Source organism: Miniopterus natalensis, chromosome 2 (genome assembly GCF_054644295.1).
Source record: "Miniopterus natalensis isolate mMinNat1 chromosome 2, mMinNat1.hap1, whole genome shotgun sequence".
Lineage (NCBI taxonomy): Eukaryota > Metazoa > Chordata > Mammalia > Chiroptera > Miniopteridae > Miniopterus > Miniopterus natalensis.
The window spans coordinates 142,277,594-142,300,815 of record NC_142082.1 but is presented as its reverse complement, the minus strand read 5'-3'; the positions used below and the strand labels follow the sequence as shown (position 1 = coordinate 142,300,815).

The 23,222-nt window shown below is 37.8% G+C and overlaps 1 protein-coding gene, 1 non-coding gene and 1 pseudogene across 2 annotated transcripts in view; 1 reads left to right on the top strand and 2 right to left on the bottom strand.

The window, feature by feature from the left end:
- Positions 1-14,507, bottom strand: part of LIMA1 (LIM domain and actin binding 1) — a 76,222-nt gene extending 61,715 nt beyond the window's left edge. The window contains exon 1 of the mRNA XM_016201267.2: positions 14,473-14,507. The gene's annotated coding sequence lies outside the window, so the exon portion shown is untranslated. The remainder of the gene's footprint in view (positions 1-14,472) is intronic.
- Positions 14,508-15,707: 1,200 nt separating this feature from the next.
- On the top strand, positions 15,708-18,159 carry LOC148093858 (E3 SUMO-protein ligase KIAA1586-like; annotated as a pseudogene).
- LOC148093859 (U6 spliceosomal RNA) lies at positions 16,376-16,483 on the bottom strand. Its single transcript, XR_015714095.1, has one exon. It is a non-coding gene; the product is annotated as a U6 spliceosomal RNA (small nuclear RNA).
- Positions 18,160-23,222: the final 5,063 nt, after the last annotated feature.

The following is a 23,222-nucleotide window of genomic DNA, read 5'->3' as shown; positions in this document are numbered from 1 at the left end:
ATCTTTCCCTTCTGTCTTCCCAGAACCTCACTTCACCTCCATCTCTGACTTTGCCCTAAAAACATGCTCACACTTCTGATGTGTGTGTGTATACATATTTGAAATTTGTATATATGGATTAAATAAATACCCTTTTATCTGTTAACCTTTTTCCCCCTCAAACTACCTCCTCACCTTGCTCCTACCTACACAGCCAAACCTTTAGTCTCCAGATACTCACTGTTTCCACTTCTTCATCTTCCTTTCCTCCCTTTGTCTACTTGGGTCTGGCTTCTACTCCTACTATCCTACTGAAATTATTCTCCTGCAGTGGAAATTCTAGGACTGGAGGTGAGAAAGGTTAGGACTTATGATACAGCTTAGGGAGTCATCTGGTGTAAGTGACTTTTGATGACTTGAGAGTGGCTGAGCTGGCCCATAAAAAGGAGAGAAACTGACCCTTAACTAATGCCTAGGAACAGGGGTGAGTGGAGGGGGAGAGAAGGGATTCAGTGAGAAAATTGAGAATGATTTGAAAGATAGGAAAGGAATCAGGAGAGTTCCATTTAAGAAAAAAAAAAAAAAGGGAACACTGGTGTGGCTCAGTGATTGAGCACCTACCTATGAACCAGGAGGTCACTGTTCGATTCCTGGTCAGGGCACATGCCGGGGTTGCAGCCTCCATCCCCAGTAGGGGGCATGTAGGAGGCAGCCGATCAATGACTCTTTCTCATCATTGATGTTTCTATCTCTCTCTCTCCCTCCCCCTTCTTCTCTCTGAAATCAATAAAAACATATTTTTTTTAAAAAACTAGGCAGTGAAAGGAAAATGGCTGCCCTCTAAAGACAGGCTGGACAAAAATGAGTCTGGACACTGAACTGATATATTTGTTACCCATCATCTAGGTTCATCTCGAACTTTCCTGCCCAGAAGGCACAAAATCACTGTGTAGACCAATGACTCATGATAATAAAAAAGGGTTCTTTTATTATTTTATTTTTCCTAGTTTGGTTTGTTGCTGAATTTATTTTATTTATTTATTTATTTTTAATTTTTATTTTTAATGTATCTTTATTGATGTCAAAGAGAGGAAAGGAGATGGAGAGAGAGAGAGAGATGGAAACATCAATGATGAGAATCATTGATTGGCTGCAGCCCGCAACCCAGGCGTGTGCCCTGACCAGGATTTGAATGCCGATCGCCTGGATCCTAGGTTGCCGCTCAACTGCTGAGCCACACCTGGCCGGGCTGGTGCTGAATTTAAAAGGCTGCTTGACAAAAATCGACAAGGTCCAAAAAATGGTATTTGAATAGAAATTTCAAATTATTTTTATTATTGAATATGAAGGCAACTATAATTTATTGAGATGTCAAAGTTAAAGCAGGAAGCCAATAGGCTTGGGCTCTAATCTTTATTCTGCCACTAATTAGCAGTATCATCTGCTGAAAAAGTCATTTCTCAGGGCCTTCATTTCCTCTTGTGTAAAATTAAGGGGGTAAAATAGTCTAGAGCTTTTTTAACTGCAGGTCACAAAATTAGTGAGTTGTGAAATCAGTTTAGTGGGACAGAATCAGCATGTTTGTTTGTGTTAATGAAAAAGAATAGAATGGCCCTGGTCAGTGTGGCTCAGTTGGTTGAGTGTCATCCCGTGCACCAAAAGGTTGCTGGTTCGATTCCCAGTCAGGGTACATACCCAGAATGCTGGTTCAGTCCCCAGTCGGGGTGCGTACAGGAGGGAACCAACTGGTGTTTCTCTCTCTCTCCCCCTTCCTCTCTCTCTAAAATCAATAAAAACATATTTTAAAAAAAGAATAGAATGGAAATAGAAAATGCCAGAGTGCATCACACATAGTACAGGTATTCTTTTATAAAGCTTTTATATGTGTGTGTATAAACTGGGTAAGAATGTAAAATATTTTTTATTGTGGGATGTGGCTAAAAATTATTGAAAAAAATTATTGTTTGACAAGTGTTGGTGAGGACGTCGAGAAACTGAAACCCTCATACACCACTAATGGGAATGTAAAATGGTGTAGTTGCTTTGGAAAATAGTTGGCATTTCCTCGAAAGGTTAAACATGTAATTATCATGACTCACTATTTCCACTCCTAGATATATGTGGTGGTGGTGGTGGTGGTGGAAGTGTTATATCTCTAAGAGAAATGAAAACACATGTCCACATAAAAACTTATCCATGAATGTTCATAAAGTATTATTCACAACAGTCCCAAAGTGGAAACATTCCAAATGTTCATCAACTGATGAACGAATAAACCAAACATGGTCTATCCATATAAAGGTACATATATTATTTGGTCATGAAGAGAAAGGAAGTACTGATACATGCTACAGTTCTGGATGAAACTTGAAAAATTATGCCAAGTGGTCACTTTAAAACATTGAAATTTTTATTTTATAATTATTAGAAACACTACCTGACTCTTTTAAAATGTTAGTTCTGGTAGCTTTGAACAATTACTTTTTGTAGTTTTTAATTCAAAAGTCAAATTAAACATAAATCGCTTTTTAAGTAAAAATGTTACTAAATTCAAAAAGGATAAGTCCACATATAATTGCTGGGCATTCATAGGGCTCTTGTGCAATTAAAAATTTTTAATCCTTAAGTAGGTTAGTGGTTTTCAAAAGAACTTCAGCAGCCAAGGTGGAATCCATCAGCATCCCTCCTTTCTCCCCGCACCACCACCCTCCTTCACTCTCCTCCTTTCCTTTGGGGAACCTCTCCTTCTCCAACGGTCTCAACAAGCACTCCAAACCAGAGCTGTCATCTTGTTCACTGGCTAACTTCCTTGGTCAGCATGATTGATCAAGGGATGGGCCTGCTCATCATAACCAATAAGAAACAGGAGTCTACCTGCTCTTGTCCACCCCTTCCCCCAAGCCCATTCTACTTCCCAAAGGTAACCTATGTCACAGTTTAGAATATAAACTTCCTGATATTGCCTATATGTGATAACCATAATACCAAACACATAGCACTACGTGTCAGTCACTGTTCTAACTATTCTACATATATTATTTTATTTACTTTACAAATGAGAAAGCTCAAGCACAGAGCTGTTGACACACATCATGCATAAACACACACATTTTTAAAAAAATTACAATGGTTTTATGTTAATGTGCTTTACAGCAATTATTTATTTCCTCTTGGATATCTTCCCACATTAGGACATACAGATCTACCTCAACCTTTCAGGACCACTTATTATTTCACTCCAAAATAGTCTAAAACTCATTTAACCAGGCTCCTGTCAATGAACATTTAGGTGGCTTTAGATTCTTTATTATTAAGAACAAGGCTGCAATGAACATACCTCTACTATTGCCTACTTGGAGGTGTACATCTATGGTATAAATTCCTAGAGGTAGCACTTGTAGTTCAAAAGGTCTATGTATTAAAATTTTTAATAGCCTGGCCAGAGTTGCTCAGTTGTTGAGCATCGACCTATGAACCAGGAAGTCATGGTTCGATTCCCAGTCATGGCACATGCCCCAGTTGCTCGATCCCTATGCCTCCTGGTCAATGTCTCTCTCATCATTGATGTTTCTATCTCTCCCTCTCCATTCCTCTCTCTGAAATCAATAAAAATATATTTTAAAAAATTTTAATAGATAGTCCCAAATGTTCCTCAAAAAAAGTTTCATGAATTTATATATATTTTTGCATCAATTTATATTTGAACCATCAACTATATGAGAAAGCCTATTTTCCACATCCTTGTAAATATTAAGCATTATTAATTATTTTTATTTTTTCCAATCTGCTAGATGTGTGAAAAATAATACATGATTGCTTTAGTTTTCATTCTTTTAATCATGGGGAAGGTTGAGGATATTTTCAAATGTGTATTGGCCACTCAATACATTTACTTTTCAATTATAAATAGTTTATTATCTCTACAACTTAATTACTTTTTAAAATTGCACAAGGACTTTCTGAATATCATGTGTAACTCCTTGCACAATTCAAATTGCCTCTCACAGCAGCTGTCTTTTCCTGGTGTCTGATTCCTATCCAGATCTCATTAATATTCTTTCCAAGCAGAATTGTTGCTTGACTATACAGATGAGATCCTTGTTTCTGTAGAGTTCCCTTTAGTAGGGCATCTAACCCTTGATGGCTCATTAATATTCCCACTAGAGCACAGCCCTCTGAGAAGCCTGACTGAAACTACATGACAATCCAGACATTAAGATCACTGTTTTGGGTTGGGTTCTGGCTGCTACCCTCAACTAGCCAGTCTAATGCCTCTCAGTTGGGAGGGGTTGGGAGGGTTTGTGTGAAGGGAGGGTGCTCTGAATATCAGGATTATCTTTGGAATCTGACTATCTCATGTGGAGCTCAAAACACATCTAATTTTTCTGAAAAGGGTCCACTATGATTCCAATGTAAAAACAGCTTTGAGAGTTTATAGTTTTGGCTTGATCCGAGAGTTGTATTAGGCCACAGCAGGGAGGTAGACACAAACCCTAATCATCCACCATCTAGATGGACTGAGTCAGAATCAGGCGAAAGTTTGGGCCACCTTAGCATAAGCCTGGGGATCAGTTAGTGAGTACTGGTCATATGCAAGTGATTCATTCCAGATGATCTTACTCACTTAACCCTAAGACACCATGAAACAAATATTATTATTCTCATCTTACAGAGGGAGAAACTGAGGCTCAGAAGTTAAAATAGATTGCTCTAGGTCACACAACTAATAAGAGGCAGAGCCAGGATTTGAAACAATCTGATAGACCCTAATGTACATGCTCTACCAACTTATTGCAAACCACATCTTCCCAGAATCTGGGGGTAACCTGGGCCAGTCTTATCCCCCTAAGTGTCATGAAACTAGAAATGGTAATGTTCTGTATCTAGACCAACTATGCCCAGGTTCCTTTCAGCTTAAGTCTACATCTTCAGCCTACCACTTACTTATTGGGTAACATTAGGAAAAAAGCCTTGGCCTCATCATCTCTAAAATGTTCTTTTAGCTCAGTGCTAAAATAAATGCATAATAATAATGATTGTGGTAATAAAAATAGCTAACATTTATGGAACATTTACCATAAGTCAGATACTGTTCTAATTGTTTTGCACAGATAAACTTACTAACCCTCATAGTAAAACACTCAGAATATTATGCTCCCACTTTACAGATGTAGAAACTGAGACCCAGAGAGGTTAAGTAAATAAGAGGTTACCACTTATTCACTTTTTTTAAAAGTAGGTTTTTATTGATTTTAGAGAGGAAGAGAGAGGGAGAGAAACATCCATCAGCTGCCTCCTACACGCCCCCTACTGGGGATTGAGCCAGCAACAGGGGCATGTGCCCTGACTGGGAATGGAACTGGCGACCTTTTGATGCATGGGAAGACACTCAACCAACTGAGCCACACTGGCCAGGGCACCTCTTACTCATTTTTTAGGGGGCTGGCATGGAAAAAAAATCTCTAGCACAGAGAATAAAGTTTTAGTGTACACTGCATTTCAGGGTCAACTTATTTTTGTTAAATCGGCAATTTAAGAGAAAGTATCTCTAATGTCATCTCTGAGAAACTGGTAGTGACTACCAGGATCACCAGCTCTGCTCCAAACCCTGACACCATTACTCTGCACCCAGACGTCTAAACCTGTCAAATTATACCTTGTAAGAGCCAAATTTTAGGTGTTCTCAACACTTTTGAAAAAAGTTAAGTCAAAAATGATATAACTATCACCTTCCTACATGGCTTCTCTTACTTTATTCATTCACTTGAGTATCTTCTTGCACTTTTGAAACCCAAATTAGCTTTTTACATAATTGTGGTAATCTTCATATATCTTATTTAGACAGTTAAGAGTAACCTCCAATTACAGCCTTTAATAACTGACTTTGGTCTAAAATTTTTAGGTCATAAAGAATCATATCTTTTTTTATCTTTAAGTAATTACCAAATCTAATCCAAGTTTAATTCTACCTCTCTCTCAAATCTAATTTGTTATATATTCACTTTGTTCTTCCTCCCTTCCCCCCAGTTGATAATTAACTCATTGTAAGGGCAACATAATCCAAGTGAGGAAGGGTTCTTTTCATACACAGTAAGTAAAATCTCTTTCAGTAAGTAAAAAACCAGATAATTATGACAGTAACCTCAAATTTAAGGGGAAAAGTAGAGAAAAGCATAGTTAATTGGAAAAAGAACGTGGAGATTTAGAGTTGATTGAGGCCATAAAAGCACAGATTTACTCTGAACAGACTGTTTCTACTTTATCATCAGATGCATCAAATGACCGTGCCTGGTACTATGTAGGGGCTTAATAAATATCTGTTAAACAAATGAAAAACAGTACTATGCTAGTTCTCAGTTGCCATATAGCTTGACAAAGGCCCACCTACATAATCGAATATCTGTCTATAAAGTATATGCTTATAGGTCTTGCCAATTACACGCTTAATTAAGACAAAGTGGATAATTAAAGAGTCTTCTTTACAATGTCAAAGCAGAAGACATATAAACAATATTTTAAGAAGGCTGCTCTGTTAAAGATATAACCTCCTTATACAATCCTTTGTCCTTAATAATTAATCAAGTTTTCTCCAAATACAGGGCTTCTTAGTTTCACTCCTGGCCATTTCCAGGAAGGGCCTGGCTTCCATTCTTCTTATCTGAAATTTTAGATGATGTGTTTTTTTCAGGTCTTGCTCAATCTGAAAAGCCAACTCAGATCAATTTAACCAATCCCTTCAAGCAGGAGAATTAAAACAGGTTTACTGAAAAGTGACTCTTCTCTAGGCAAGTTCTCTAATCTTTCCTTTCTGTAAAAATCTGAGAAGCTAACACCGAACAATGCTTTAATCAAGGACAAGCACAGCTGAGGCTGGTCACATAAAGAATTACCAAATCACACAGCCACAGAAGTGATAAAATTCTGATATTATTTCTTAATAAGGACTGGTTACAAACATATTGTTAGTGTTTTAATTAAATTTTAATGTTTACCTTCTAAAAATTACATCAAATTATGGTGCTGTTTAAAAAAGCTATTAAGAGGAATTTATTGAGTAGTAGCCTTTTAGTTGTCATGGGAAAGTCAATCAGTTTCTTTGGGTCTCAGTTTCTTCATCTGAAAAACATAATTCACACAGAATGGCTACGAGGATTAAATTAGAGAATAAAAATAAAAGTACTTTGAAAAATTATAAATTGCTATAAAAACCATTATTATTTGAAATATAATTTCTGTTCAGTTTCAAGGGGAAAAAAGGAATTAAAAAAGAAGGCTACCCAATGAAGAGAAATAGGAAGATATTAGAACTAATTAGTTACACTATCTGGTTCAACTAGACATTAATAAGAAATCCCTTGTTTAAAGTTGTTGTTGACAATCTTTCTAATCAATATACTGTTCTCTTTCAGGGTGTATGGTAAGTATAATGAAAATATACTTTCCTTGAAGATTCTCTGTAGCTTTCTTATTTTTCTTCTATAAAGGAAAGCAGAAGAAAACTTCTGGTTGCGTGAGGATTCCAGTCAGTTGGGTTCTAGTTTTGCTAGGCCTGCTTTTAAAAATGTAATGAGTGTTAAAAGACTAGCAGTAGTAACCCTGGAAGGAGATGCTGACAGGTAGTAAAATAGTGGCCTGGATCCTGGGAACACCTCGGAAAACCTGCACTGAGATGGAACTGAATCCTGCCTATCACAGTATCCAGACCTTTGTCCAGCTTCCTTCAGAAATCCTCAGAGACTGCTACCTGATTTGAACTCTGATGGAACTACCTTAGCAGTTGTCCATTAAAATAAAAACAACAACAGCAAAGCTTTGGATTGCGAACCAAAACAAGAATTGTTATAATGAGAAGTCTATCTTCAAGGCTTATTAATCCATTCAACAAATATTTATTGAGCACTCACCATGTGCCAAGTAGGTCTCCATTTGCTAAAGATAAAACCTTAAAAGTGACAGACAAGGTCTCTACTCTCATGTAGCTTCCATTCTACTGTGGAAGCGAGACAATTAAATATTGTAATTAATGCTGCAAAGGAAGTACAAAAAGAGTAACAGGAGTGGTGGTAGGAAAGGGGGCAGATGCTTTAGATAATAGTCAGGGAAGGCCTCTTTGAGTAAATGACATTTGAGCTGAAACCTGAATGATGGGGAGGAGAGAGGCAGCCAGCCAGGTGAGAAGAAGAGATGAGGAAGTTTTCCAGGCAGAGAAAATAGCAAATGTAAACGTATTGAGGCAGAAAAAAATATGACTAGGGAGTAAATGAGAAGTATGAGATGATTACAGAGATGAATGGCAGCCAGACTGAATAAGGATTTATAAGCAATGGTAAAGATTTTAATTTTATTCTAGGTGTGATGTGAAGCCAAACATTGTTATATAATAATGTTTGCAAGATGAGATATATTTTATATACTGAGTATTTAATTGCTTATTATATGAATAATGGCTATGAAATGAAAAGGAAAGGAAAGGTTTTCACTTAGAAGGCCTATAATCTTTTAAGGAAGCAATAATTCATAGATAGTGACAGCATTAAGGTAAAAAAAAGAAGTAGAAATAAAGTGCTAAGTGAAGACTGAGGAGGGAGCCACTGATTCAAATAAGAGAAATTAGAAAAGGCTTTATATTTTTTAACTGGCATTTTATTTGAGCTCTTAAGGAAAAGGATTTCAGCAGGAGTGGGGGGAGGAGCATAAGGCTGTGGGAACTGCATGAGCAAAGGCACAGAGGCAGGAAAGGACAGGGTGGGTCCAGGAAACCGTGAACCATTGTGTAACTACAGTGCCAGGTGGGTGGGTAGTGATGTAGGAGATAAGCCTGGAAAAATAGGCTGTCAGGGTGTGGGAGTGGGGGTGGGGGTCTTGAATGGCATGCAGAGAAACTTAGACTTAACTGACTTGGGCATTGGTTCCCCTTAAGTGTGCAAATGAATCTCTTGAGGTACTTACTAAAACTGCAGATTTTCAGGCCCCATCCCACAGATATATTGATTTGTAGATTTAGGTAGGACCTGGGAATCTACCTTTTTAACCATTCACTGGGGATGATGGTGCTTTGTGGCATAGGTCAGCAGGGCTTTCCAGACTTACTTTACTAGGTTGCCAAGTGTCAATCTATGGGAGTGCAAATTCTATTGTCCTGAGGGCACAAACATATTAAATTGCCACCAGGCTCCATTAAGCCTTGCTATCCCAGTGGAAATTGTCTTTACTGTACCCAGTCTTTCCTCAGGTTCTGTATATCTAAAATGGGTGGAGTTAGGAATGGGAGATAAAATAATTTCAGAATGTATAGTGAGCAATGATCAAAAGTCATCCATTCAGCACAAAGATTGTATGGACTTTGGAATCAAGAACCCAACCTTCTCATTTTACAGATGAAGCTCAGAGAGAATGTTGGGAATCCTGACTCCCAAGCCAGCACCCTTTCAGTTTGCAGTGCTGCTTCAGCAATCATAAGCTCTGGCTTCTTATAATGATGGGCATTTAAAACACAACTTAAACTTCTTGTACACTTTCTACTTTGTCACTCCACTTACTGAGTTTGGCCTAATAGAAACCTATATAAACCTATACTCCCCTTCCCTCAAATAAATGAAAGAATCTCAAACAGAAAAACAACATAATTAAAATGTTAAGACCCAAATAAAAATGGGAGTGGATTAAATAAATTACAATTCACAGAAGAAGAAATTGAAAGGAATGTATGAAGAGTGTTCACTCTCACTAATAATTAAAGAAATACAAATTAAATCACTCTTGCTTATCAAATTAGTACAGATTTAAAAAATAATATTTGCCTGGCCAGCGTGGCTCAGAGGTTGAGCATCCACCTAGGATCCAGGAGACTGGGGTTTGATTTCCCGTCAGGGCACTTGCCCGGGTTGCGGGCATGATCCCCAGGAGGGGGCGTGCAGGAGGCAGCCTATCAGTGACTCTCATCATTGATGTTTCTATCTCTCTCTCCCTCTCCCTTCCTCTCTCTGAAATCAATAAAAACATTTAAAAAAAATAAAAATATTCAATGTTACGAAGAATGCACTAAGATTAGCACTCACAATTACTACAGGTGAGACTGCTAGTCTTTATGAAAAGCAATTTGGCAGCAGGTTTAGTATTTTTAAATTTTCATCCCCTTTGACCCAATAATTCAACTTCTTAGAATCTAACCTAAGGAAATAATGAGTGACTTATACAAAGATTTATGCATAAACTTATTCTCAATTTTTTCACTTGTTAATAAATCAAAACACCCAAGTGCACAAATTATGCAACATCAATGCAATATGGTATTAAACATCCACTAAAATTGTTTTCAAATGATTATGATGCCATGAAAAGTTATGACATAATGTAAAGTAAAAAAAGCAGACATAAAACAGTGTCTACTGTAATAGTATGAGTCCAATTAACTGTGTGTTTGTGAGTGTGTGTGTGTATCAAAGAAAAAAAAAGGCTGAAAGGAAATATACCAAATTATGCTTCTCTCTGGAATAGATTATGAAATACTTTATCTTTTTTATAATTAATTTTCCCAGTTTTTTATGAGTATATGTACTTATTTTCTAAACGTGTATGTATATTTGTATATGTGAAAATAAAAGTATATGTATATATATATACAATAAAAAATGTTTTTTAAAAGGATAAATTTGCAAGTCACTCATATGGAGGTGTTAAAGCAGATCAAATTGCACAGGGAGAGAATATACTGAGAATAAGATGCTGGACAGGGCCATGGCAAACACCCACATTTAAGGGGCAAAAAGACTGTGAGTTAATGAAGGAGCATGGGAGGAAGTGGTCTGATTAGAAGATGGAGAACCAGGTAGAGTCACATCAAGAAAGCCAAGTGAAAGAAAGAACCAGAAAAGTTGTCCTTTTGGTTAAATGTTGCCAAGTGGTAAGGGGGAGGGCAGTGACAGGGCCATTAGAGGGAAATCATTCAGTACTATGCATAGACAGACAGATTTCCTCTAGTGTTGGAGATGGGAGCCAAATCTGAGTAAATGCTACCTGTTCAGTAAAACTGGACTATGAGGAAAAGAAGTCCTGGGCCATTTGCTTGATTTCAGTTTATAGAAGAAAAAAATTGTAGAAATCTAAAACCAAGTAAAAGCATATCAGGACTACTGATCTGTGGGTAATGAAACAAAATTGGCAATACTTTGGCATGCAAGAGAAAACATGTTTGAGGGAATTGTAAGGTTTTTCAAATAGTAAGCTCTGTCATAGGATAAATAAGGGGGGGAAATAGCTCCGTACTTGTTATCAGAAGTACAAAAAAGTTGCATTTTTTCTAAATATGAAAGCTCTTAGTTTCAGAGTAGCATTGTTAAATTCTTTGAAAGAAAATAAAAAGAATGTAAATTTTCATGGTATCATGTTAACTTCTTATGACTGGACAGTGAAGTCTCTAGAAACGTTTTCAAGTTTAAAGAAATCATTTGACATGCTGAATAATGAATTGCTTTTTGGGTCAAACCTTCTCCTTTTTATGAAAAGAGGTCTGCATTAGCACAGTAACTTGACTGAGTCTCAAGGACTTTGCATCCAGCCACAGAATAAACATATCAGTATGGTCCTACCAAGAGTACCATTTACCATAGAATCTCAATTCCACAATCATTAAGTAGAAACTACTCAATTTACAACCACTCATTTGTTACTAAAGAACCTTGAGAGTCTGTGTTAAGTAATTTAACATCACCTGGAGATTACTGTACACAATCCAAAATAAAGTACTTTAACTTCCTATAAAAAAAATACAGTGAAAGACCATAGCAACCTTAAAAAAACCCCAACAGTCTTTTCTTATGGAAATTCCTGACTTCAGAACCAAGTTACACACTTTTCTATCTTCAGAAAGAATACAATTTCAAACTAAATGAAAGTCATCTATTTCTGAGTATATGGAATTAAGAATGCCTGAAAACTAGTTTCATGGTTAACATAAATCATGACAAATTCTCCCACTTTGTGGTTAGGTGGCCTTTTATAGCAAACATGTCTAATGATCTCCCATACTCTCAGCATTCTTTTTTGTCTGTGTTTCTTTGAAGAACCTTTGTACCTGAAAACATTGTAAGAATACAATGTAATCATTGTAGGTACCCAAATGACATGCAAATATACCTACTTCCCTTCTAAAAATTCCTGGTGGAGACCACTTTCCTAGAGTGTAAACAGAAAGAAAGGAGGTAAGCAATGTCAAAGAAATGTGTTCAGCAAGTACCGTGGCTCAGATTACCAAATGAAACAACCACCATCTGTATTATTGACTCACAATCTCTACTTGAAAAATGAAAAATATAGTCACAGAGAAGGGACCATATCATGTTCATCTTCTGTATACCAGAACACTGGCACACAGCAGGCAACTAATAAAAGCCTGCAGTTAGGTGAAGAGCACTCAAGACTACCATAGACTTCAGATCATCAAAACTCTATAAAGAATCTTTAAACACTTCTGACCCTTTCCTTCTCCACCCACCTACCCACCCTATCCCCACCTTCAAAGAAAAAAGAAAGAAAAAGACATTCTGAGGACACCTTAGCAAGAAAAAATATACTCTGTTACCAAGGTGCGCTAATAGAATTGTTTTCACTTCTGAAGCTTTCTCTTCTTAGAATTATTAGAAGGTTGAAATCTGGCCCACCTTTAACCAAATTCTGGAACAAAGTTTGAGCGTACCAAGTTAAACAAAGTTACACAATAGAGCAATTTTTACAAAATGGCACTGCTTTATTAATGTTGCCAATACTCTGTTCTCTTCCCAGTAGCTCTACAGTTCAGGGACTACCTGATAACAACACTACCAGGCCCATCACAGAACAGTGAAAATAGCTCCACCAACTATTTACTGAACTACTACAGCATTAACAACCGGAACTAATCCTATCTTCAAAAGGCCATAATGTTGATAGAACACAAGGTAAGAAATATGAATGATATGAATTCATGAATTGAAGAGAACCTTATTATTCAAAGGTTTTTACTATTGTGGTTGCTTACTTTTTGTTTTTAAGGAAATCTAAAAGACAGAATTAAAAAAAACACACAACAAACTATTCTCGCACAGCACTCTAGGCTGACCTCTAGTATACCATTGACCTCACTAATACTGTCAATCATATCCACTGATCTGCCTAACCCATTTGATTTTAAGCTCTTTTATAGTGGGGACATTTGGAACTTTGAATCCATAGTAGAACTGACAAAACAAAGGCACTCAATAAATGTTTTGTCCAAAAAAATGAAATAAGTTTCCAAAGTAATTACCTATTGCCATATTACGTGTTTTTTTATTGATGCAAAATAAGTAAGTATATATGCATGTACATACACCGCCTCCCTTTAAAACCTTCTCTCCTGCTGATTATGTAACTTCTTGAAGGTCTACTTAAAACATGATCATCCTTCATCCAGGCTCTAAATTGTACAGGAACTTAGAAATGTTCATTGAGGGTCATCTTCTTTTGTGTATACATCAGACCTCAGAAGAAAGTGTTATTTCGAGGTTCCTAAAATATTTATCATTTGTGAATAGTATTAGTAACTACGCAGATAGAAAGTATTCTATTTAACCACTTCAATCAAGAGTAAAAGAAAGATTATCTCCTGCAAAAAAAGACCTCTCCCCTAAAGGGGCATTGTCTAAAAGGCTGATAGCTCTCTAAGTACCTTGACTAACTTAAAAAGTCAAGTTGATAGAACCATCTGGATTAGGCAGGCTTTTGAAAGCTGGAATTAAGTGAAAGACAATAGTAGTTCAAATATCTCTCACCAGGATCAGCTAAACCCGTTGTAAGCACCAGAAGGAGGCAAGGACGAGCGCCAGATGGTTAGCTCCTAGCACCTACAACTTCAAGTTTAGTAGGTGTAGCCAGGGTGTACGGTTACCTTATATTAACACACCTACGTACGTTCGTGACAGGTGCCAGCAATATATACACGATAGCGATGGGGGGATGATATATCCGGCTGCAAGGACTGCTATATTCTCAACACACCTCGAAAGGATATAAGTGTCTTAAACAGAGTTGAACTGGTAGAGTGGGAGGGCAGAAAAACTGAAGAGGCTGAATGGCTGAAAATAAAGAAGGGAAAAGAGCAGTTGGATATCATAATACTCTTTTCCTGGGAGATTATTTTGAATTTAGATGAACTGCCACCTTCCTCCAGCACATCAAAAAATATATAGTTAGAAAGGGGTGCTCTTGATTGAAAAAGAGGGAGTTCCTATCAGCTCCCTCCCTCAGGCAGCAAAGGCTCAGCCGTATATAATGACTTCCTACCCCAGAGCAGTACCCCAAAGTGAGGAAAGAGCAGGGGATCCGCGGTTCCTCCACTCCCTCTTTTGAGGGTAAGGGGTTCACTCTCCCGGCGCCGCTCCCCGCCCCAGAAGTCGCGGGAGAAAGAAGGTGTGGAGGAAAGCCGAGGTCTCCGCGCACTCTCCGGCTGTGGAGGATGTTGAGAGAGGTGGCCCTTACCTGGCTAAAAGTGGCCTTTTCTCTGCACTGGTACCAGCCCTGCCACGGGTGCCAGGCGCTCTGCCTCGCGCACCTGTCGCGACCCAGCTGCTGCACCTACAGCTCCTGCGGCCCCGCCCCGCCCCGGTCCGGCTCGGAGGCCCGCCCTGAACCCCGCCCACCGCCGCGGGGGCGCGCACGCCAGCCCGCCTCCCTCGCGGCCCCGGGCGAGCGTGCGCGCCGCCGCCGGCTGCGTGCCCTGCCCTCTCGTTGCTCCGGGGCGCGCGTGGTTGGCCCTGGGAGAGGCTGGGCCGCTCTCCCAGCCGCGTCTCCTTGCCGCCCACCGAGGAATCCGCACGTCCGCCTCGGGCTTTGTGCTTCTCTGCTTTGACCTTAATTAACTCTGACTTAGAGTTACCGCAGTTTGCCTCCGGAGCGACTGCGAGGTGGGGCTAGGCTCAACTGTAGGCCGGTCCCCAGCCAGGTTCCTGGTGACCTCGGGGTAAGTTCTTTGGAGGAAGGGAATTTTAGAGGAAGCCGTGTTTTGTAGTGGAAAGAGCTATAAATTAATCCTGCCTCGGCGTTCCTCAAGTCGCTTCACCCTGCTAGAGCAGAATTTCCTCATATAAATGAAGGGGTGGACGAGGGCAGAGCTCCAAGTTCTCCAGCAGCTCTAACCTTTCACACAGCTCTTACAACAGGCGCTGCGGGAAAGGTTTAGAGAACTTTGAGAGGCCTAGCACTTGGTCGTCCTGTCCCCGAACTCTTGCCTCAGTTCCCTGGGACTGAAGAGTGCCCTTTGATAGTTAGTGTCTTTTCCTTTTCCTGCACTCCAAGTGTAGTAAGGTTTCAGACTACAAGTTTTCAGAAGCTTTTCGGAAGTCATTTAATACTCTAAGAGGCTGCTGGTGGAAAATACCTGTATTTACATTTCTTAAAGCAGTTAAGGTAATTTTTTAAGAAGAGAAATTTCCTACAGCAGATGATGGGTAGACCCCTCAGTTGTTCCCTCTTCCTTCAAGTATCCAGCTTAGACTGATTTCTGAATAGGTATCAAGCATCAAGACCCTAGCAAAACTGGGAGTCAGCATGGGAATGTAAGAGAGTATGTAATAACAATATAAGATGGTAGTCCAGAAAATGCATTCTTTGCATATACCTTAGTATATGCCCCACCCCCTGCAAATTAAAAAAAAAAAAAAATCAAGCAAAATAATGGCCCATATTCACCAAGAAACCTAACCTGTGTCAGAGTTTTGGACCTAGATTTGAATCTTGACTCAGCCACTTACCAACTTCGGCAAATTACTTGCTCTCCCAAAGCCTCCCATAGTCCCCTTTTGAAAATAGAGTTAGTAGTACACACAGTTGGCTTTCACCAGTTTGCAGGGCTGATTGCTAAATTTTCATGGATTCTGTGAGCCAATTATTAGCATAACCACAATTAAAAATCAAATTTTATAAATTTACAGTTAAATATGTGAAGAACAGGTAAATACTCAAAACTCATCTTTTTTTAACTTCATTTTACTAATAACTCTGCTCTTGAGGTTGTCTGTCTGTATGATAGAAATACAGTATAATATATACATCTCTTCCCAACTCTGTGTTCAGAGCAGTCACATTTGAAGCATGAAATTGCCTGCAAAAGGAGTGTTTTCAGAACAGTACAAATGGCTTGAAATAAAAGAATGGATGTAAGGATTGTTTGATAGTTCAGCATTTAGGAGTCACAGCAGAAAAGCATGTCCATTGGTCCAAGAAATGGAGGGCATACTTAGTAACCCGAAATGGTACTAATAAAACTAGTTGTCAAACTTCTGCCAAAAAAATAAATAAATTAGGGAACATGATTTTTTAAAAGGCTGTACCATAGTTCAAGATTTGTTAGATGCATCAACTAATGACTCAGTTTCTTTCTTTTTTAAATATGGAACACTTCACAAACTTGCATGTCATCCTTGTGCAGGAACTATGCTAATAATCTTCTCTATATTGTTCCAATTTTAGTATAGTGCTGCCGAAGTGAGTGCCTAATGACTCAGTTTCCAATTTATTGTATAAACTGAATAAAGACATTGATACTATCATAGAAGTTTTTAATACTCTGTAGTTTAGTAAAACACAATGGATCTTTGTCTGATAGTGAGGGGGCAATAGAGTTAAAAGAAAAATGGAGTAGATATAGGCAGTGGTTTACATACATGATACAGTGCAACAAGAACAGAATATATTGCAAAGAAATCATATGAAGATATTCAAGAATATCATAGAAGAAAATAACAGATATGTGCTATCACTGATTAGGCATCTAACTTTTATTTATTTTTTTAAATCCTCACCTGAGGATATTTTTTTCTTTACATTTCAAAGAGAATGGAAGGGAGAGACAGAAACATCAATGTGAAAGAGACACATGGATTGGTTGCCTCCCGCACATGCCTGGACCAGGGCCCTGACTGAGTCTGCAACCAGGACCCTTCAGTCCGCAGTCCAGTGCTCTAACTACTGAGCCAAACTGGCTAAGGCTAGGCATCTAACTTAAAGAAAAGCACTTAGTGATCAATCTTCAGTATGCAATTGAACCAGTTTCTGTACTGGTAATATTTGTTACTTCAAAAGAATTGGTATCTGCCACAACAGAGTATATTTCTAACTTATTATTGTCTACTTTAAATGATTATAGCTTTGATAATGAATATTTCAAAGTGAACTTAGTTGCGTTTTTGTTGTAATGGTGTTCCTACAGTAGAAGAAAGGAGTCTGGAGTAGCTACAATTTTGTTAAAAATTTCCCTGAAGTCATCATTTGGTACTATTTAAACCATTTATTGCAATTCAGTACCTAAAATAAGTCAATTGTTTAAAAATATTCTGAATAAAATTTATTCTATTTATCACCAGTCCAAAAAATAAAATTAAGCTAGAAACTGTAGCTAAAGAATTTGAAATTGAAATTATTAGAACTAGTCAAGTACTGTACTTTAGATGGGCAACATGTAGTTTATGAACTACCACTGCTCTATGTCAGGCATAAACTGCATTATACATGCATTTTTCTCATTGTTTAAATTCTGGTTTAGTAAAAGGATTAGCTAACATTGATTTCTTGCAAGACCTTGCTTTAATGATAACATTCTTGAAGAATTTTCATTATTTTCTTATTTTTAATTAAGAAATTTTAATGTTGACATAATTTCAATTGTATTGCAGTCAAGAGGAACTAGCATACAGAAGTAAAAAATTGAATCAAGTGCACCATAAAAGCTTTGAAAATTTTAAATTGGTGTTAGAAAGCATGAATCTCATGTTAAAGATTTAAGGCAGGTGAATTTAAAGACATTCAGTTTAATAAAAATAAATGTGAAGCTCTGCCCAGGAATATGTTAATAAAAAGTAATGAATTTATGTCTTTTATTAGAAACAAAGCATTTTTTATTATTTTGATTTATTAGAGCCATCTCCTTGGCCTTATGAAGAAACAACTTCACTCTGGATAGATGATGGAGACAAATTATATCATTTAAGTGAAATTTTAAAACATGAAATTAATCTGAATGATTTTCAGGATTTTGTAGATATTAATGTAGAATCAGTGTTACAATCCCAACAACTATACAAAAAGCTAAAAAGATAGCACTTTGCAGTCAGTACTGCTAAAGCCAAAAAAAGTTTTATTATTTTTTTAAATTTTATTTTTGTTTAAAATATTACAGATGTCCCTTTTTCTCCCCAAGACCCGGTCCACCCCATCCCATCCCCCTCCCCAGTCCGTCTCCCCACCATTGTCTGTGTCCTTGGGTTTTGCATGTATGCATATAAATTCTTTGGTTACTCTCTCCCCCTCCACCCACCCGGCTTCCTCCATCCCTCTGAGATTTGTCAGTCTGATCTATGCTTCCATGTCATTGAATCTGTTCTGTTCCTCAGTTTATTAAGTTCTTTAGATTCCACGTATAAGCGAGATTAAGTTTTATTTTAATGAATTTGTATGAGGCGAGAAATAATAGCTTAATAGTAGATTATGTATCAAACTTAATGACAAGAAATTTGTTGGAAAAATAGCAGATTAGGATCATCAAATGATAGTTATACCATTACGCTTTGCTTTTCTTCTGTGTTGGGTCCTTTGTTTTTTACTCCTGATTTCTCAACATTGGCACTATTGATGTTAATTCTTTATTCTTTATTGTGAGGGGCTATCCTTATTCATCCATGTAACTAATTTATTTTTAAATGCTCTGAAGTATTCCATTGACACATATGCCACTAATGATGGACATTTAGATTATTTCCATTTTTTAAAAAGCTATCTTAAAAGGACATCCTTATATTTATATTCTAGAGTTTCTAGGAATATACCTTCAGTTTACCCTCCCACCCCCAGTGTGAGATCCCATTTCTCTACATCCTTGCTAAAAGTTGGTATTTTCAGATTTATCTCTTTTCCAGTTTGATGGGTATGGAATAATAATAATAATATCATTGGTTAATTTGCATCTCTCTAGTTGATAATGAGAATAAATATCTTTTTTTATTCTTATTGGCTGTTTGGATTATTTTTTTGTTGTAAACTGTTTATTTAAATCCTTAGTTCGTTTTCTTCCTAGTTCATTTACTGTACTTATTTTTCTATAGTCCCTCCTGGCATATGTTCATTGGTATACATATTTTCCATTGCATAAATCAGTTTTTTTAGTCTGTTTCTCTTAACTGCATTCATACTTCTTCTAAGTAAAAGTCATTCATTTTTTTCATTCAATAAATTTTTATTGAGTGCCTGCTATATTATTCCAGGTACAGTTCTAAGCACTTGGAGATTCACTGGAGAACAAGACAGTGATTCAGTAGGACAAATAAATCAGTAGACTACTTTAGATAAATTCTGTGATAGGGGAAAATACAGAAGGCTATGGTAGCCTTTAGAAGGGGTACTTAACTCAGACTTGGAAATCTGTAGTCGTCCCAGAGGAATTGATGTCTAAACTGAATGGAAAATAGGAATTAGCAAGGCAGAAGGTTTTGTGTGTTTGGTTGGTTTATTTGCAGGGACGTGGAACCTTTATTCTGACAAGGGCCATTTGAGTATTTATAACATCTTTCAGGGGCCAAACAAAATTATCAACTTAAAAATTAGCCTGCTATATTTGATTAGCTCACCCCTAATGTGATGGCTGGAACTGCTTCTCTTTGATGAGGCCTTGGCAGGGCCAGACCAAATGATTTTACAGACCTTATATGGCCATGGGCTTGACGTTCCCCCTGGTTTATTGGAAGGGATAGATAGAAGGGATAGGATCAACAGGGGAGAACAGAACATAGTAGGGGTGTGCTTTCTTTAAAAATGGGGGGAAATTCAGTATAACTTAAGCCTAGGGTACAGGAGGTGATGGTCACTAATGAAGATGGAAAGGTATGCAGTGGCCAGATAGTACAATGCATTGGAAGACATGTTGAAGAGTTTGAACTCTATTGTAGGAGAACTGGGGAGCCATAAAACATTGTGCCTTAAAGTATGACTACCTACCTCAGAATCACCTAGGAGTCTTGTTAAAAATGTCCATTCCTACATTTTGCCCCAGATCTACTAAGTCAAAACAACTGAATTAAAGTTCCCAAATCTGTATTTATTTATTTTTTACAACACTGCCGACCAAGTCATTTCTTATGCACACTGAAGTCTGTACAGTATAGTAAAGTATTTGAGACCAGGGAATGAATTCAGCAGATACGTATTCTAGAGAGAGAACTGGTTGCAATGTGAAGAATTGTTTGAAAGGTGGCAAAATGAGGCTAGGAGACTCATTAGGTAGCTGTTGGAATAATCTAGGTGAAAGATGTTGATGGTCTTCCTAGGGCAAGAGAAACAAAGGAAAAAATAAATGGGACTACATCAAATTAAAAAGCTGCACGGCAAAAGAAACCATCAAAATGAAAAGGGAACCCGCTGTATGGGAGAACATATTTGCCAATGATGCATCTGATAAGGGGTTAATTTCCAAAATATACAAGGAATTCATAAAACTCAACACTAGGAAGATAACCCAATTAAAAAATAGGCAGAGGACCTGAATAAACCCTTCTCCAAAGAGGACTTACAGATGGCCAACAGACATATAAAAAAATGCTCAATATCAGTAATCATCAGAAAGATGCAAATTAAAACTACAATGAGGCTGGTTTGGCTCAGGGGTTAGAGCATCAGCCTGTGGACTGAAGGGTCCTGGGTTCAATTCCAGCCAAGGGCACGTACCTCGGTTACAGGCTTGATTCCCAGCTTGATTCGGGTGTGTGCGGGAGGCAACCAATTGATGTGACTCTCTCACGTTGATGCTTTCTCTCTCTCCCCCCCCACTCTCTCTCTGAAAAACAATGGAAAAAAGTATCCTCAGGTGAGGATTAAAAGAAAAAAGAAAAAAATACAATGAGGCATCACCTCACATCTGCCAGAATGGCTATCATCAATAAATCAAGTGCTGGCAAGGATGTGGAGAAAAGGGAACCCTAGTATACTGCTAGTGGGAATGCAGACTGCTAGAGCCACCGTAGAAAACAGTGTGGACTGGGGTGGGGGGTGGGGATGGGGTAGAAGGGGTCAAAGGGGAAAAAAGGGGACATTTGTAATACTTTCAACAATAAAGATAAATTTAAAAAAATTTTTTTAAAAACAGTATTGTTCCCTCAAAAAATTATAAATGGAACTACTGTTTGACCCAGCGATCCCACTTCTGGGAGTATATCGTAAGAATCCTGAAACATCAATCAGGAAGAATATATGCACCTCTATGTTCATAGCAGCATTATTTACAATAGCCAAGATCTGGAAACATCCCAAGTGCCCATCAGTAGAAGAATGGATAAAAAAAGCTGTGGTACATTCACACAATGGAGTACTATGCAGCTATAAAAAAAGGAGTTCTTACCCTTTGCTACAACATGGATGGATCTGGAGATTATTATGCTAAAGGAAATAAGCCAGTTAGAGAAAAACAAATATCACATGATCTCACTTATATGTGGAATCTAAGGAACAAAATAAACTGATGAATAAAATAGGTCCATAGGCATGGATGCATGGGACAGAATGACAGATTCAAAGGGGAGGGGGATAGAGGGGACGGGGTGAAGGGGACAGGAAGAGATTAACCAAGCAACATATATGCAGCTATGCATAGCCCATGGACACAGACAATAGTTTGGGGGAGTCCTGAGATGGGTTGGGGGCTGGGTGGAAGAGGGCAAAGGTATGGAAAATGGGGGACATCTGTAATACTATCAACAGTAAATTTTTAAAAAAGACGGTGGTGGTCTGAACTAGAGTAGGATTAGAGTTGGAGAAAAGTGAATGAAATACATAGATGTGAATGTCAAATTATTTGGAAAATGACTTGTCAAGATTTAATGTTTGCTTGGATATGGAAGTGACTTCTGCAACTGGATGAATGCTGATGCTATTTTCTGATCTGGAGAATGCAGGAAAACTGTCAAGTTCCTGGTGATAGTGGTGGAGTAGTAGGAAGGAGAGACACCAAGTTCAATTGTGGGCCTGTTAATTTTAAGGCGAACTTTAAAAAAGAAATATCCAGTAGGCAACTTGAAAGTAGTTTTGTAGTCACTAAGAAACATCTGGGTTTAAGATACAGCTGTAGCACAGAGGCAGATTTGCTGTGAAGCTGATGAAGTTAATCTTCAGGTCTCTTGCAAAGGCCCATTTCAAGGATCTGCGACAGGCCCTAACAATTCTATATTTAAACAGCTATATTAATTTTCTTAAGAGGATCTCCCAATTGTGTAAGCTTCATGCCTCAGAAAACCTTGGATCTGGCTCTAAGCTATAGGTAAAAATCATCAGTATACAGAGGGTAATGAAGGACCCTGGAAAGGATGAGATTGCCTTAGGAGAATTGATGTAGTTTCCCTGTATCTGTGGTTTCACTTTCTGTGGTTTCAGCTACCCACAGTCAACTGTGGTCTGAAAAATATTAAACAAAATATTCCAGAAATAAACAGTTCACAAATTTTATAGTGCATGGCATTTTGAGCAGTGCGGTGAAATCTCATACCGGGCTGCTTCGTCCAGCCTGGGATGTGAACCATCCCTCCGTCCAGCATATCCACACTGTATACACCACCTGCCCGCTAGTAGCCATCTTGCTTATGAGATTGACTCTCGTGATATCGCAGGGCTTGTGTTCAGCTAACCCATATTTTACTCGTTAATGGCCCCAAAGTTCAAGAGTAGTGATGTTGGCAATTTGAATATGCCAAAGAGAAGCCATAAAATGCTTCCTTAAGTGGAAAGGTGAAAGTTCTCCTTAATAAGGAAAGAAAAAAATATGCTGAGGTTGCTAAGATAAGAACAGTAAGAATGAATCTTGTATCTCTGAACTTGCCTAATTTCTAAACTTTATCATAGATATGAATTTACAGGAAAAAACAGTATAGATAGGGTTCAGTACTATGCCGTTTCAGGCATCGACTGGGAGTCTTGGAACATATGTCCTGCCGATAAGGAGGGAATTACTGTATAGAGTAAAAAACAACAGAGGTCTTATTATTTTACACATAGTTTTCTAGGCATGACTATTATTTTAAATTAGGTATAGGGAAAAGAATCATAAAAACAAGTTAAAGTTTGTGGTCATACAGTGCACTATGATTTAGTTGAACTTAAAAGCTATATGTTTATATTAAACTATTATGTACATTTGTCTTTTTGGGTACACTCATAAGGAGTCATTTTGATAACTATATATGAAAATATTAAACTTT